This window comes from Myotis myotis, unplaced genomic scaffold (genome assembly GCF_014108235.1).
Source record: "Myotis myotis isolate mMyoMyo1 unplaced genomic scaffold, mMyoMyo1.p scaffold_m19_p_13, whole genome shotgun sequence".
Lineage (NCBI taxonomy): Eukaryota > Metazoa > Chordata > Mammalia > Chiroptera > Vespertilionidae > Myotis > Myotis myotis.
The window spans coordinates 40,933,779-40,947,343 of NW_023416317.1; the positions used below are offsets into that span (position 1 = coordinate 40,933,779).

Consider the following 13,565-nt stretch of genomic DNA (forward strand, 5'->3'; position numbering starts at 1 on the left):
AACCTTTTGCAATAAGCACTCTTGTGTACTGACTATGACTTAAGATGTTCCATTGTTAAGGAACTTATGGTTATCTCCACAACTTTTCAAATTATGTTGGAGAATGGGAGTTGGGTTTTGATATCCCATTTATTTCCCCCCTCTTAAAGTTTAAAATAAAAATACTTACCTAAAGACTGAATTTTAAATACTTAATCTCTTTGAAAAATTATAAGCAAAAATAAGTACTTAAAATAAAACTTCAATTAATCTAGGTTGGCTTGCTGCACTGACTGAATTTGCTTGGTAGTTGAGTAACTTTCCACTTCACTTTTTGCTTTGAAGACTTGGCATAGGAAGGGCTTACTCATTCCTAGATCCTATGGGATGAAAGCAGCTTCAAAGTAAAAATAAGGACTTCTTTTGTTTCAGTTTCTTGACCGTGGCATTATATTTGTGCTTGCTTTTATATTTTAAGAAGATGATGACCTTTTGTTCACTCAGGCTCAGTAGAGGAAGACTATCCAAATGATGGAGAAAGCTAAACTATCAATTATTTTAAAAGAAATAGAATATTTTTACTACAAACAATATCTTAACTACAGGCAATATTTTTACTATGGAGCTTGATCACTAAAGTCCTTTCAGAAGGGCTCTTAGAGAAATGGAATGATTGCTTAGATAAGAATGATTTATAAAGAGTTGTTTTGTCTTTTTTTAAATGTGTTTCTTACACTATTAATTTGCTTTGGAAGTCTGTCTTTATCATTGATACAAAGATACACTTCTGAACAATTAGCATTATAGTTATATGTGTTTTTTCTGAGTTAAACTATTCTTCTTTGACACCTTTCAAACCAGTGTTTAATTGTACACTTCCACTTTCCTCAGATGGTAAAAAATGTCTTTACAACATGAACTTCCTGCCCATTAACATTCACCTAAATGACACTAGGGTGCCATTTGGTTAATTACATTTGGAGTTCAAAATTTTGATTATGGCTGATTTATCAGAGGTAATCTCTTAAAGGAATAAAATTAAATAATGGGCAATGCAGGTAAAGAAGATTAACTTTCCCTAAATCATCAGGAGTGTCTTGGTTTTCGTAAGTATACTGGATGTTGATATAGTACACTTGGCTTTTGTGTTGGGTGGTCTGTGTAAACTCCAAGTGGTTAGATTCACGGAATAGTATTCCAACCGTGGGTCATTATAGGTTACAGGAACAAACTTACTGGTCTAATGACTTTTGATTTTAAGATGTTATAAAACTTCACTAGCTTTTTCTTTCATTTAGTCTATTGAACTATTTAATGTGATCTATGCTAAGTGAAGCACAAAGGTAAAATTCTTGCTCTCATGGAGTATACAAGTTGAGTGGTGGGCAAATCTAAACCAAATAAGAAGTTAACGAATACAATTATTACAAGTTGTTTTAAAAAATGCTTGGAAATTAAAGACCTAGTGTCGTAAGGCAGAGCATGAGAGGGTGTGAAGTGACAGATGACTTAAGTTATTTTAGAACTGTATTTAAGTTATTCTAGACACTTAAGTTATTTTAGGAACTATAATTTACTGCTCTTGAATAATTCTAATGATAATATAATATGTGGTCAATGCAGAAAACTTGAAAATTATCAAAAAATCCACCTATAGTTTTTTTCACCAAGAGGTAACCAGTATTAACATTTTGGCAAACAGCACCCACTTTCTGACTTATATATGAATACTTATACATATGGATTTTCACAAAAAATAAAGTCTTACTTCACACATTATTATATAGCCATTTTCTACTTTGTAGAATGAACATTTCTCCCATGATATTTTATATTGTTTTACATTATAATTTTAATAGCTGCATATAATTACAGTTATGTCTTAACCAATCCACCATTTATGTACATTTCAGTTGTTTACAGTTTTTCACTTATATAAAGAGTGGGATGTCTATCCTTTTTCTTATTTTTAATTATTTCCTCAGGGAACACTCCTAAAAGTGGAATTGCTTGGTTTAACTCCTGAGGCTTTGAATATGGAAGTAGTAGCCATAAAAAAAAACAACAACAACAAAAACCCACGTACTGAATACTTTCACTAGCTAGAAACATGTCCCCTTTCTCTATATATCACTTTTATTAGGTTATTTTTTCATTTTTAAACTTTTATCATTTCAGTAGTCACAAAATTACAACAATAACTATTCTATTTTTTTTATTTTATGTGAAATTTGAATATATTTCTAGTAATGTTTTAAGATTTGCAATTGCTTTTAAAGTAAAACTAGAAACAAAATCAAATGTAGAGTAATTGGGAACTTTTAGAATATGAGCATTCTGAAGACAAAATTGAAGGTGATGCTCTTTACAAAAGCAAGTCAACAAGGTATAAATGAGAACATCAGTAATAGAATGGGAACAAAACAAAAAAAAAGTAGTTTAGTGAAAACAGACAAACTTGGAATCAAGGTTAGGAATCTTTGTCCCATGAATCAGTTTGCTGAAATTTCTGATGAGCAATTTATTTTTAAATTGAATTATGAAAATTGGCAGTATGTTAGAATTCCTGTGATTATTCTTTTGAAAGATATTATAGTAAACCAATGAGAAAAATAGGTTGTCTATGAAGACTACATTCCAATAGCAATGATAAATGGAAGATTTTAATTTGTAGGTCCCCTGGCAAACATTTTTCCCTATAACTGTTAGTTATCAAAATTAAATAATACTAAGAAAATTTAGTGGCTGTATTAAATGCAGTGACAGAATGTAGAATTTAAAGGAATTTGGAAGATTGTCTAACACAGCTCCTCATTTTACAGGTAAAAGAGAGTACTGCAGAGATGAAGTGATTTGTCCAAGGATCCATACCTGGTGAGTAAAGAAGAAATAAACAAATCTGAAAAATTAACACAATGAATATCCTGAGTGGAGATAGAAAAGAGCTGGGTTTAAGTTTCCATGATAGCTGTGGGAGCTGTGGGGACAAATGCAGAATTTTTGTACTCACATAGATGAAGCACTTGAGCAAGGAAAAATTGACCAAATTTATTGTTACCTCAATAAGACAGACTTATATCATGTAGATTCCCTTGAAATGTTTTCATATTGTTTGCAAAGATTGGGTAGACATGACCATACCAAAATGGTCCTGAGGTTTTCTGAGAAAAGATTAACGTGCTTGGCATGGAACTTATACAATAAAGGAAACACTATAGTTTAATTCATAGTGATTTAAGAAGATGGGAAATTTTGTGAGATAGGAAATCTAATTATAGTAAAAATAAAATTTCATTTACCCATCATTTAATCCTTTATTCATTATACTTTTTATTGGGAAGATAAGTATCTACAAAGAGTAGCAAAAACATTTTAAAGTGTACTAGAAAAATAAGGAATTAATGTAATGCTACTTAACTATAAATTTCTCATACTATAATCATATTTTAATTTAATCTTCAAGTGAACCTATTGGGTAAGTTCAATTGGTTATTTTAAAACAGAATTCCTATAGCAGTTCCAAATAACTTTATTGCTTTCTCTAATTCACTTGGAATTTAATGTATTTTTTAATGACTTGATAACTTTATTTTCTATTCTACTTGGTATGGTTATACATTCAGTTGGAAATTTTAATATTTGAACACAGCTTCCTTCTGTTTGGTTTTGTTTAGTGGCTTTTCTTAATTATTAGCTAGCTTTTCATCCAACTTTAAATGTAAAGTGAAATAATTTAATAAACTTATTGTTATAGTTTAACACCAATATATTGATTTATTTAATTTTATATTCCAGAAATCAAAGTATTTCATACTAATTAAATGTTGCTAATAATGACTATGTCTACAAGTTAGAGAAAAAAGTGATTCATACTGTTTTATTCATTTGTGGGAATAAGTATATGAATGTGGGCAAGATATTTTTTGAAAATAAAAACCTTGTCGAATCTTATATGCAGTGCATATTTTAATAAAGCTTAAGTAATTAAAACATCTTGGCACTGGTTTAGGAACAAAGAGATCAGTGAAACAGAATAGGGTCTAGAAAGAAATCTAAGTATAGGGATTTAATATTGGATAGAAGTAGCATTTCAACTTAATAGCAAAATAATGGTACAGTCAAGAAGTAATAAAGAGAAAAAAAGACAACATAAAAATGTCTTTATGGAAAAGACAAAATTAAAGCATTTTTTTCAGCAAATAAGGAACGTATACATATAGACACATCCATAAGAATAGAGTACATAATTTAGTAAAGAAATAGACAAATGGTATTCTTACAAGAAATATCAATGACCAGTAAATAAAATTTAAAAATTGTTCAAGTGTACTAATACTTAAATACAGGTTAAAATGTATTTTGTGTTTTAGAATTGATAACATTGAACAATGGCAAGGTCATAGGGACATCTGTGCTCTCTTCATTATAGGTGGGGATATGAATGAAATAACTTTTCTTGGAGTAAAATTGGCCAATTATTATTAAAATTCCAATTATAAGCACTGTATGACCCAATTGCCTAACTTCTCAGAAAATATTCTATGAGATTATTGAAGTTCATAAGCTCTATGTTCAAGATGTTCATTGTGCTTTGTTTGTGACAGAAAAAAAATAATAAAATAGAAGACTGGTTAAATAATTCATGGTATTTCAATATAAGGAAATCTATAGGTTCTATTAAAATGCAGTAAATCTATGTCAGATTACATGTAAATATGTCAGTGGTGATTGAGAAATGCAAGTTATATGATTTTGTTAAAAACAACATTATAGTTATAAAAAACTAGAGGCTGGTGAACAGAATTTGTGTGCAGGTAGTTCCCTAGGCCTGGCCAGCGATCAGGGTTGATTGGGGTCTTCTGGCTGCCTGCCGGGGGGCCTTCATTCCCTGGCTGCCGGCCAACACCTTCCTTCGTTCCGTGCCACCCCCTGGTGGTCAGTGCACGTCTTAGAGAGCGATCGAACTCCCGGTCTCCCAGTCGAACTCCCGAGGGGACACTTTGCATATTAGCCTTTTATATATATAGGTATTTGTCTCTGGGTTTAGAATTGGAAGAGTGGGTAGGTTACCTATTTTATCCTCTATTATTTTAATGTATTCTGATTATGGGTGCTTTTTACTTTTTATTTGATTTTGAAATATATAATTAGCATATAAACATGGAAAAAACAGAAAAGTGAAAGTAGAACAATAAAAATAGTAGACAAGGGATCTATTTTATTCTTGTGCTACCTGACTACAAAATTGTTTTGATATATAACCTTGAAGTATTCATTAAAAGTGCATATCTTCAAGAAATTACATTCCTAGGTATATACCCAAGAAAAATGAAAATAGATGTCTGCACAGAACTTGTATTACTCATAATATCCAAAGTGTGGAAACAACCCAGATTTTTACCAACTGATGAATAGATAAATAAAATGTGGTATATCCATATAATGAAATATTACTGTAGTAAAAAGAAATAACATACCAATGTACATTATAATCTGGCTAAATCTTGAAAATACTATGTGAAATGAAAGTAGCCATTCCCAAATAACATGTTATTCTACTGATATAAAATGTTTAAGATATGTACATGCCGAGAGAGAAAATAGATTATTGGTTGCCTAGGGCGGGCTAGGAAAGATAAGATAAAGAGTTATTGCTACTGGGATTTCTTTTGGGGAGATGAAAATTTTCGAAAATTAGGTCATGCTGGTGGTTGTACAGCTCTGTGAATATACTTCAACCATTGAATTGTACACTTTAAATAGATGAATTTTATGGTACATGAATTATCTATAATAGTAAAAGCATAATATGCTAATTAGACCAGACATCCTTCCAGATGAAGCCTGTGCTGCAAGGGAAGCCCAGGTCCTGGGTGCCTGCCAGCAGCCAGAGGGAAGCCAGTGCCAGCAGCTGGGAGAAGGAAGGTCTACTCTTGCATGGATTTCGTGCATCAGGCCTCTAGTATCTCAATAAAGATTCTTAAAAGTACACACTTTCAACACTAGAAATAAGGAGACTTTAGGACATGCAACTCATAGAGTCCATGGTACTTTCCTTTGGATTTTTAAACAACCAAACAAGAGCAGTGTAAATTAGGACCATTTCTGAAATGGCTTCTTAGAGATAGGGAGTAATAAAGATTATCAGTACTTTAGTAGTCTGGAGCTGAGTCTGAAAATGTAACATACCCTTTTAGTAGTTACTGAGGTTTCCCTAGCAAATGGGATCTATACCAGTGGTGGTACCAGTGATGATTTAAATCATATTAAATTATATAGTGAGGAAAATATTTTCTTCCCCTTACCATTTGTCCTCTAAAACTTTGGATTATCTTGGTAACAGAGGGTATTTGATGGTTTCCCGTTGTCTATAGCTTTTTTTTTTTAAAGAGTCCAGTCCGGAGACTCGGCACTATCCTTAGGCCACCCCATCTAACAGGGCTCATTCACATTGTTTGTTTTCATCCTTTTTATTTTTATAGTTTATCATTTATTTGAGTTAAGTGAAGCTGATTTATCACTTTTACAGCATCATAATTTGCCCAATATAAACACATTTATTCAAGTACAACACATACAAAATGTGCTGACCTAAATAAAAATAAAAAGAATGAAAGTTGTTTGCCTAGTTAGGCAAAATTCATGCTGGTGAAATGTGAATAACTGAAATTTAAGAAGAACTTACAGACTATAGCAGTCATACAATTTTGGCACTTCAGGGACCTGTAGACCATTCGGTTCAAGACATTTGTTTGACAAATGAGGTAACATAGACCACAGAAGGTTGGGGCCTTGTACAGAGTCACATTTTCAGACTCAGCTTTAAGGTAAGAGAAGCCCTGGTAACTCCTTTTACCCCACATCACTAAGGGGAAATTGCAGGAGGTGTGGTTTATTTCAGCTGAACCAGAATTTATTCCTCTGTGATTTAGGGAGACTCAATTAGGGAAGACTGATCACCAAATGCCAAGTTACAATCTCCCCATTTCTGTTTGAGGTGCAGTGTTCTTGAACTTTTGTTGTCAGGGACAGACAGAGAGTAGAGATGGGATTAGGAAAAGGCAGGAGCAGGAGGAAGGGCAGACCTATCCTGCCTTTTTGTAAAATGCCAAACCTAATTTCAGTGATTGCTTTAGTGATATAATGATAACCAAGATTAAAGCAAGCAAGCACCCACTTTAGGATATGAGAGCTGAAATTTTAGATTTCATTATAAGATTGCCATTTCAACAAAATAGTAATATGATGGCAATGGATTTTCATTTTTTTCTCCATTTCTGTTGAAACAGTCTCATAAATATCCTTAGATACAAAGGAGATCTCTCAATTTCACAAGAGCTCGAGAGCTCTATTTTATTCCTATGCTGATTTATCTCCAAAATATCTTTTTGATGTACCGCTTCAATATTCTTGCCAATGTCCATGACATCAGCAATCGAAAATGGCATTATTTTTAGGGTTGTTTTATTTTTACATATAGTTGTAGGTTATCAAAAAAGTGGGGGGAACTCCTGCTTTGTGCTCACTCACTGAAACATCTCCCTGCTGTTAGTAAGGGAGTTTATGGCTCATGTACCTAATTGTTCCAGGGGAGGAGGTGGAGGGGGGAGGAGAGATAGTATCCATGAAAGGAGGCAACTTTACCTAGAGCTATTGGGTAAAATGAACATAAGGCACAGGGAAGGAAACTAGTATCTTTACCTGTTAATATTTCTTATATGAGGATAAAGTGTTTTTCCAAATCGTATTTTAGGAAACGGAGGTTCTCAGACCACATAGATAGAAAGTGACAGCTCTGCATCTCTAACCCTCTACACTCCCAGGTCCACAAACTGAACTTCAGGCCACGTTCAAGTGGGCCAGCCTTCCCAGGCCTCAGAAATGAATATTTTATCCATTGAGGCTGTTAGCTACAGAGATAGTGATCAGATGTCATGATCAATGAGGTTCATTTAGTTGAAGAACATAGGAAAGCATAAATTGGTTAGGTACACTTGATTTTAACTAATTTTCTAGCACTTTTCTCTCTTTCCCATTTCTAGAGTTCAAGCCTACATTACTGTGAAGTCTCTTTTAGTTATTATTTTAGTCATTAAAATCCCTTGCAAAGAATCTAAGATTCACCTGGTTTGCATATAATTCCTTTCTATGTCAAATAGCGCTTTAGTAAAACTTTAACTCTGAAATATCGGCATTAAAGAATTAGATATTGGCTTAGTAATTATGCTTTTTCTCTAGACGGTCCATTTAAAAAGAAGTCGATGTATTTTTATATTCAAAGAATGATGTTAAACTAATATAATAAGCAGTGAATCTCTGAAGTACACAAGCAACACTAGCTGTAAATAGTATTAATAGTGTTATACTGACCCAAACATTATAGAAGCATTTTCACTAGATGTGTCTCATCTTCTAGTGAAGTTTTCTTTTGCTATCTTATATAATAAAAGGGTAATTGCAAATTGTCCCCTTAACCGGGAGTTTGACCAGGGTTCGACCAGAGGGTGGGGCAGGCTTGCCAACCAACTGGCTGGCCCTGCCCCTGATCACCCCCCCTCCCCCATTAAGGGCAGGGCCAGCCCTCCAACCACCCACAGCCTCTCCCCCTGGCCAGCCCAGCCCAATCAGCCTCAATCGGGGCGGGCCGACCGGACCCCACCCATGCACAAATTCGTGCACCAGGCCTCTAGTACTCATAATAAAGTACCAACCATGTCCAAGATATAGACATGAGCATGATCAGAATCCATGGTTACCTTCCTTATCACAAAGGTCTCTTAAGTAAATGTGTAATTATCAAATTGTGTATTTGGGTTTTGATAGGGCGAGAGGGAGGAAGGTATGTGGTATTAGGTACCATATCTGAGAATCTAAGATCTTAATGCCTTACATAACCCAGCCAAACATATGAAAAATAAAGCCAGTAGGTTACTTAATGGATGGGAGGCATTGGCTACCTCATTCCTGGAGAAGGAACAACTCAATGTTACCATGATTTTAACAGTTTGATGGCCCTTGAGATTGTTCTGTAGAATCACTCTTTTACCATGAAAGGAAGAATTTGGTACTGTTTTCTTCCATGATCCATTAACTAGTGAAGAAATGTGCCCTACCCCCATTCCCAACAGAATACAATGGTGGGGAAATCAGGCAGTGCCTGCATATGGAATAAGCAGGGTTTTTTTTCTGAATGACCCATGGTTCCCATATTACTGTGGTATCTAAATAAGCTGCTGCCTTTTAATTTTAATGCAAGAGATGTAATTTCCCTGTTGTTTTCCAAGGCTGTCAGATAATAGACAAATTGCCTTTGATAAAACACGCTTTCAATTTCAACAATGTAATATTCAATTTTCATTTTCATAAGGGGTTACTTTAATGGCTTCAATTGGTTGACTAGGATGTCAGTGTTTAGCACTCATCAGTAAAGATTATAGTATGAGTTATAATTCAGAAGGGCATATGTTACTATCACATTTATTATCTCCAAATACTTTTCTGTGTTCATTCTTGAAAATCAGGAGTGACAAGCCATTTGAGAAAATAATTTCTCTTTGCTCTATTTTTCCCTAAAATTCACTTAGAAGCAAGCAATTTGGGCATCTGTTTATTGAAGAATTTAAGCAATACTGTTTATTAAAGAAAGGTGTGTTCTAACTCCTGGAATTCCAACTCCTAGAATTCCTGCTAGTAGTTTCTATTCCCTTTTAATTTCACTACCGTGTGTGTGTGTGTGTGTGTGTGTGTGTGTGTGTGTGTGTGTGTTCATACACATAACTTCCTCCCTCTTGCCCTATCAAAACACAAAGCAGATCTCAAAAAAAGCACTTTCTTGTTTTAAAATTCCCAATTATAAAGGTAGCATATATCTAGTGTAGAAAATTCTGATAATATAGAAAAATGGGAAAAAAATTAAAATTGTCTGTTAAATCCCACATGTACTTCTTTTTTGTAATCTTATTTAAACCTCTCATAATTAAGAGATTATCATCTGAGCCTGGCCAGTGTTGCTCAGTGGTTGAGTGTCAACCTATGAACCAGGAGGTCATGGTTCGATTCACAGTCAGGGCACATTCCTGGGTTGTGAGCTCGATCCCCAATGTGGGGCATGCAGGAGGCAGCTGATCAATTGTTCTCTCTTATCATTGTTGTTCCTATCTCTCTCTCCCTCTCCCTTCTTTCTCTGAAATCAATAAAAATTTATTTTTTTTTAAAAGAGAGATTACGTGTATCTGCTTGAGGGCTTAATTGCATCTGAGAAGTAGTTCTATTAGTATCTTTGCTCAGCTGTTTGGTCATGTATTCACCATGTCCATGCAGAGTGACCAGCACCCCCGTATATGAGATGCTGCTGCAATGCTGCCCATAAGCCCTGCCCCAATTTCAGTCAACAGCTGAGCAAATGGTGAACCCATAGTACCTGTCATGTTAAATTAAAGACATGCAGATGAATAATGTAGAGGTCCTTACTGATAGGTATAGACAGATATGTATTCACTGAGTAAGCGCCCCAGCCAGGGTGTGGTTAACCATGGATGGGTACCTGGGAGAGGCAGGCACTCCACATGGGTTGTACAGGAAGAAGTCAACCTGCAGAACAAAATTTAAGTCTTCTTAGTTTATTATAGGTAGTTGAAGCCAGAGGTTGAATGGAATTGCCCCTAATAGAATATGGAGAAGAGAAGTAAGCACAGGACAGAATCTTGGAGAAATCACAACACTTAATGGTTGGCAAAAGAAGATGAGCTTGCAGAAGAGATTGAAAAGAAGCAACTAGAAAGCTTATTGGAAAATCGGAGTATATGGTATGCAGTGGGCACAGAAAGAGAATGATTCAAGTTGGAGGAAGTTGGCCATTGGGTCAAATGCTGTTTGTTGATAATAATGTCTGAAGGATACTCAATGGGTTTACCACCATAAATGTTATTGGTGACACTGAAGAGAGCTGTTTTAGGAAATAATAAAGGTAAGAAAGAACAGACAGAAGTGGATTCAGAGGTTTTGGCAATATTTTTAAATGCCTTGTATCACATTTTAACATTTAATGTAATTATTTGATGTACAGCTCTGGTGTTTACATTATTTAAAATGTGTGTTCCGCATATGTATTGACTATGCCTTAACTCTGATAACCCTAGGCATAGTATCATATTCTCTAAAAAGTGCTCAGTAAATATTTGAATGATGAATAAATCTGTCATAAACCTACGTTTTCTATACTTCCTCTGCCATTTTCTTCTGTCTTTGATTCCTTCCTTCTCCTGACTTTCTGCATTTGATCGGTTCTCAGGTGATATCAGTTCTTCTGCAACATATCTCTATGTTACAGTTTTTGGAAAGGGACAAATGAACTCTCCTTTCTTCTTGAAATTAAATCTTCAATTAATTCAAGTTTAACGTATGTAAAACCTCTCCTTCCCTCCCTCCTCTTCCTCTGTGTGAGTGTGTGTGTAACCAGCGTTCTCTTCTACCTCATTCTTCCCACTTAACTCTACTTCTTCCCTCTTTATCTCTCTCCCCCATCTCTGCATCTTCCTAAGAATTCAAGCACCATTTTGATCCAAAACATGTAAGTTGTAGAAGTACAAAAAAAATCACTAATCACTACACTTGTCCTACAAAGAGATATTTGAAAGATAGCTTGAGGAGGAAAAAAAATAGATTCACATGAGAACTAAGAACACATATTAAAGAGGTAAAATCTGAGAAATACTTAAGATGAAACACAAAGGCTTAGCTAACTGAAGGAAGAAAATTCTATGAGTCTGCCAACTTCTTCTTTGATTAATGACATCAAGAGTGAATTCACAGAAGATGGGAAGTGGGGAATTAGCTATTGCTTTCATCGTTGTATCCAGGATGATGTTTGAATCCTTAGATACCCATGAACTAAAAGGACGCGACTGAGTTTATATGTCCCATGGTGCAGTCCCTCAGCACAAAGCACCGGCTGGGCTGCTGAAGGATGGATCTGATTGAGGCAGGAAACGCCATCTATAATGGAGGCCTCATCTATAGTGATGGTGCGCCTTCACCTCCTGTGGTGCTCAGGGGAGGAGCAGCTTATCTTCAGGATGGCCAATCCTTTATGGTTAGTATCAGAAATGAGCCTATCAATCAGTCACATGAGACTTTTAAAGGGGCACCAGGGCCATAAACTTTATGAAAAAGGCTAGAGATTGCATTCAGCCCTCAAGCAGATTCACAATTACCCTAAACCCAGTTCAGGGCAGGGAGACTAAATCTTCTTTAAAAAAAAAAAAGTGAAGACTTCCACACTCATGGCTTTTAGAAGCTAAGAGATAGGCGATAACAGTTGTCAGACAAATCTTTCCTCCTATAGCTATGCAAAGAAATGAATAGTTAGAAGGGCAAGGAAGAAGGAAAGAAATGGTAGAAAAAGAAAAGCAGAGAAGCAATTGGCTGGAATGGGGAGGAGAAAAGAAAGAAGACTGGAGAGAGATTTTTTGGAATCTGTAAAGACTTGCCTGCTTATGAGATAAACTCGTTGATATTGAGGGGTCTTGAAAAATCCCATTGATTTATCCACTGCAAGCAGAAGTTAGAGAAAATCTCATTTTCATGAGCTTTCTTTTCTATCATTCTTTTCCCCAGTGACACAGAAAGTAAACCTTTTCTAAGGGCTTTCTCAGACAGTTTGACATTTTGTTGAATTAACGGGTGTGTATATTGTACCAAATTTATCGGCTGCATCTTTCCATCCAAGCAAGGAATGATGTTATATTGAATAGAGTTCTTAGGGCACCAAGAGAAATCTGGAAACTTCCCAGAGTGATCTTGCTTCTGAAGTCTGCCTGTCTGCCTCAAATTCCCCCGTGGCTCACTCCCTATCTGCCTGGATATAAAATGGTGAGGACATTCTAAATCTAATGGGATTTTTTTGTGACACCCTAGATCTGTCTCCCTGAGGCTTCCTGTGTGTGTGTGTGTATTTATATATTTATATGTTTATATATTTATATATTAATGTATATATGTATATATAGTGTATATATACTGTGATAATTATAATATTTTATATTATATGTTGTTATAATATTTTATCTGGCTGATTTCAGAACATCTGAAATATTTGGAAAAAGGTGTAAGAAGGGAAAGTTAGATGAGTGTTGAGGCATCATTTTGCTGGAACAACTGAGTCTGTTTTGACCCTTTAGGGACAAACATTTCATACATAAATGTTGAGTCCCAAAATGAATAGAACATGTTGTGATCTGGCCTCCATTTAGGAAGCCCGTGTCACCCAACTCCTGGTAATGACTCAGTGAGGCAGAGTGTGACTATAGTTTCCTAGGCCTGCTGGAACAAAGTTTTACAAAGTGGGTGGCTTAAAACAACAGAAATGTACCATCGCACAGTTCTGGAGGCTAGAAGTCTAAAATTAAGATGTCAGTAGGACCATGCTGAGACGTACAAAGGCAAATCCTTTCTTGGACTCTTCCTATTCTGTTTGCTGGCAATCTTTGGCCTGCTGCCACATAACTGCAATCTCTGCCTTGACCATAACGTGGCATTCTTTGTGTGTCTCTGTTTTCACATGGATTTCTTCTTACAAAGCATCAGTC

The 13,565-nt window shown here is 35.3% G+C and overlaps 1 protein-coding gene across 1 annotated transcript in view; it reads left to right on the forward strand.

Annotated features, from left to right (window-relative positions):
* The window catches only part of RARB (retinoic acid receptor beta), a 637,926-nt gene that overhangs the window by 187,480 nt on the left and 436,881 nt on the right, over positions 1–13,565 (forward strand). Inside the window, exon 3 of the mRNA XM_036332777.1 lies at positions 2,802–2,853. The gene's annotated coding sequence lies outside the window, so the exon portion shown is untranslated. The remainder of the gene's footprint in view (positions 1–2,801; positions 2,854–13,565) is intronic.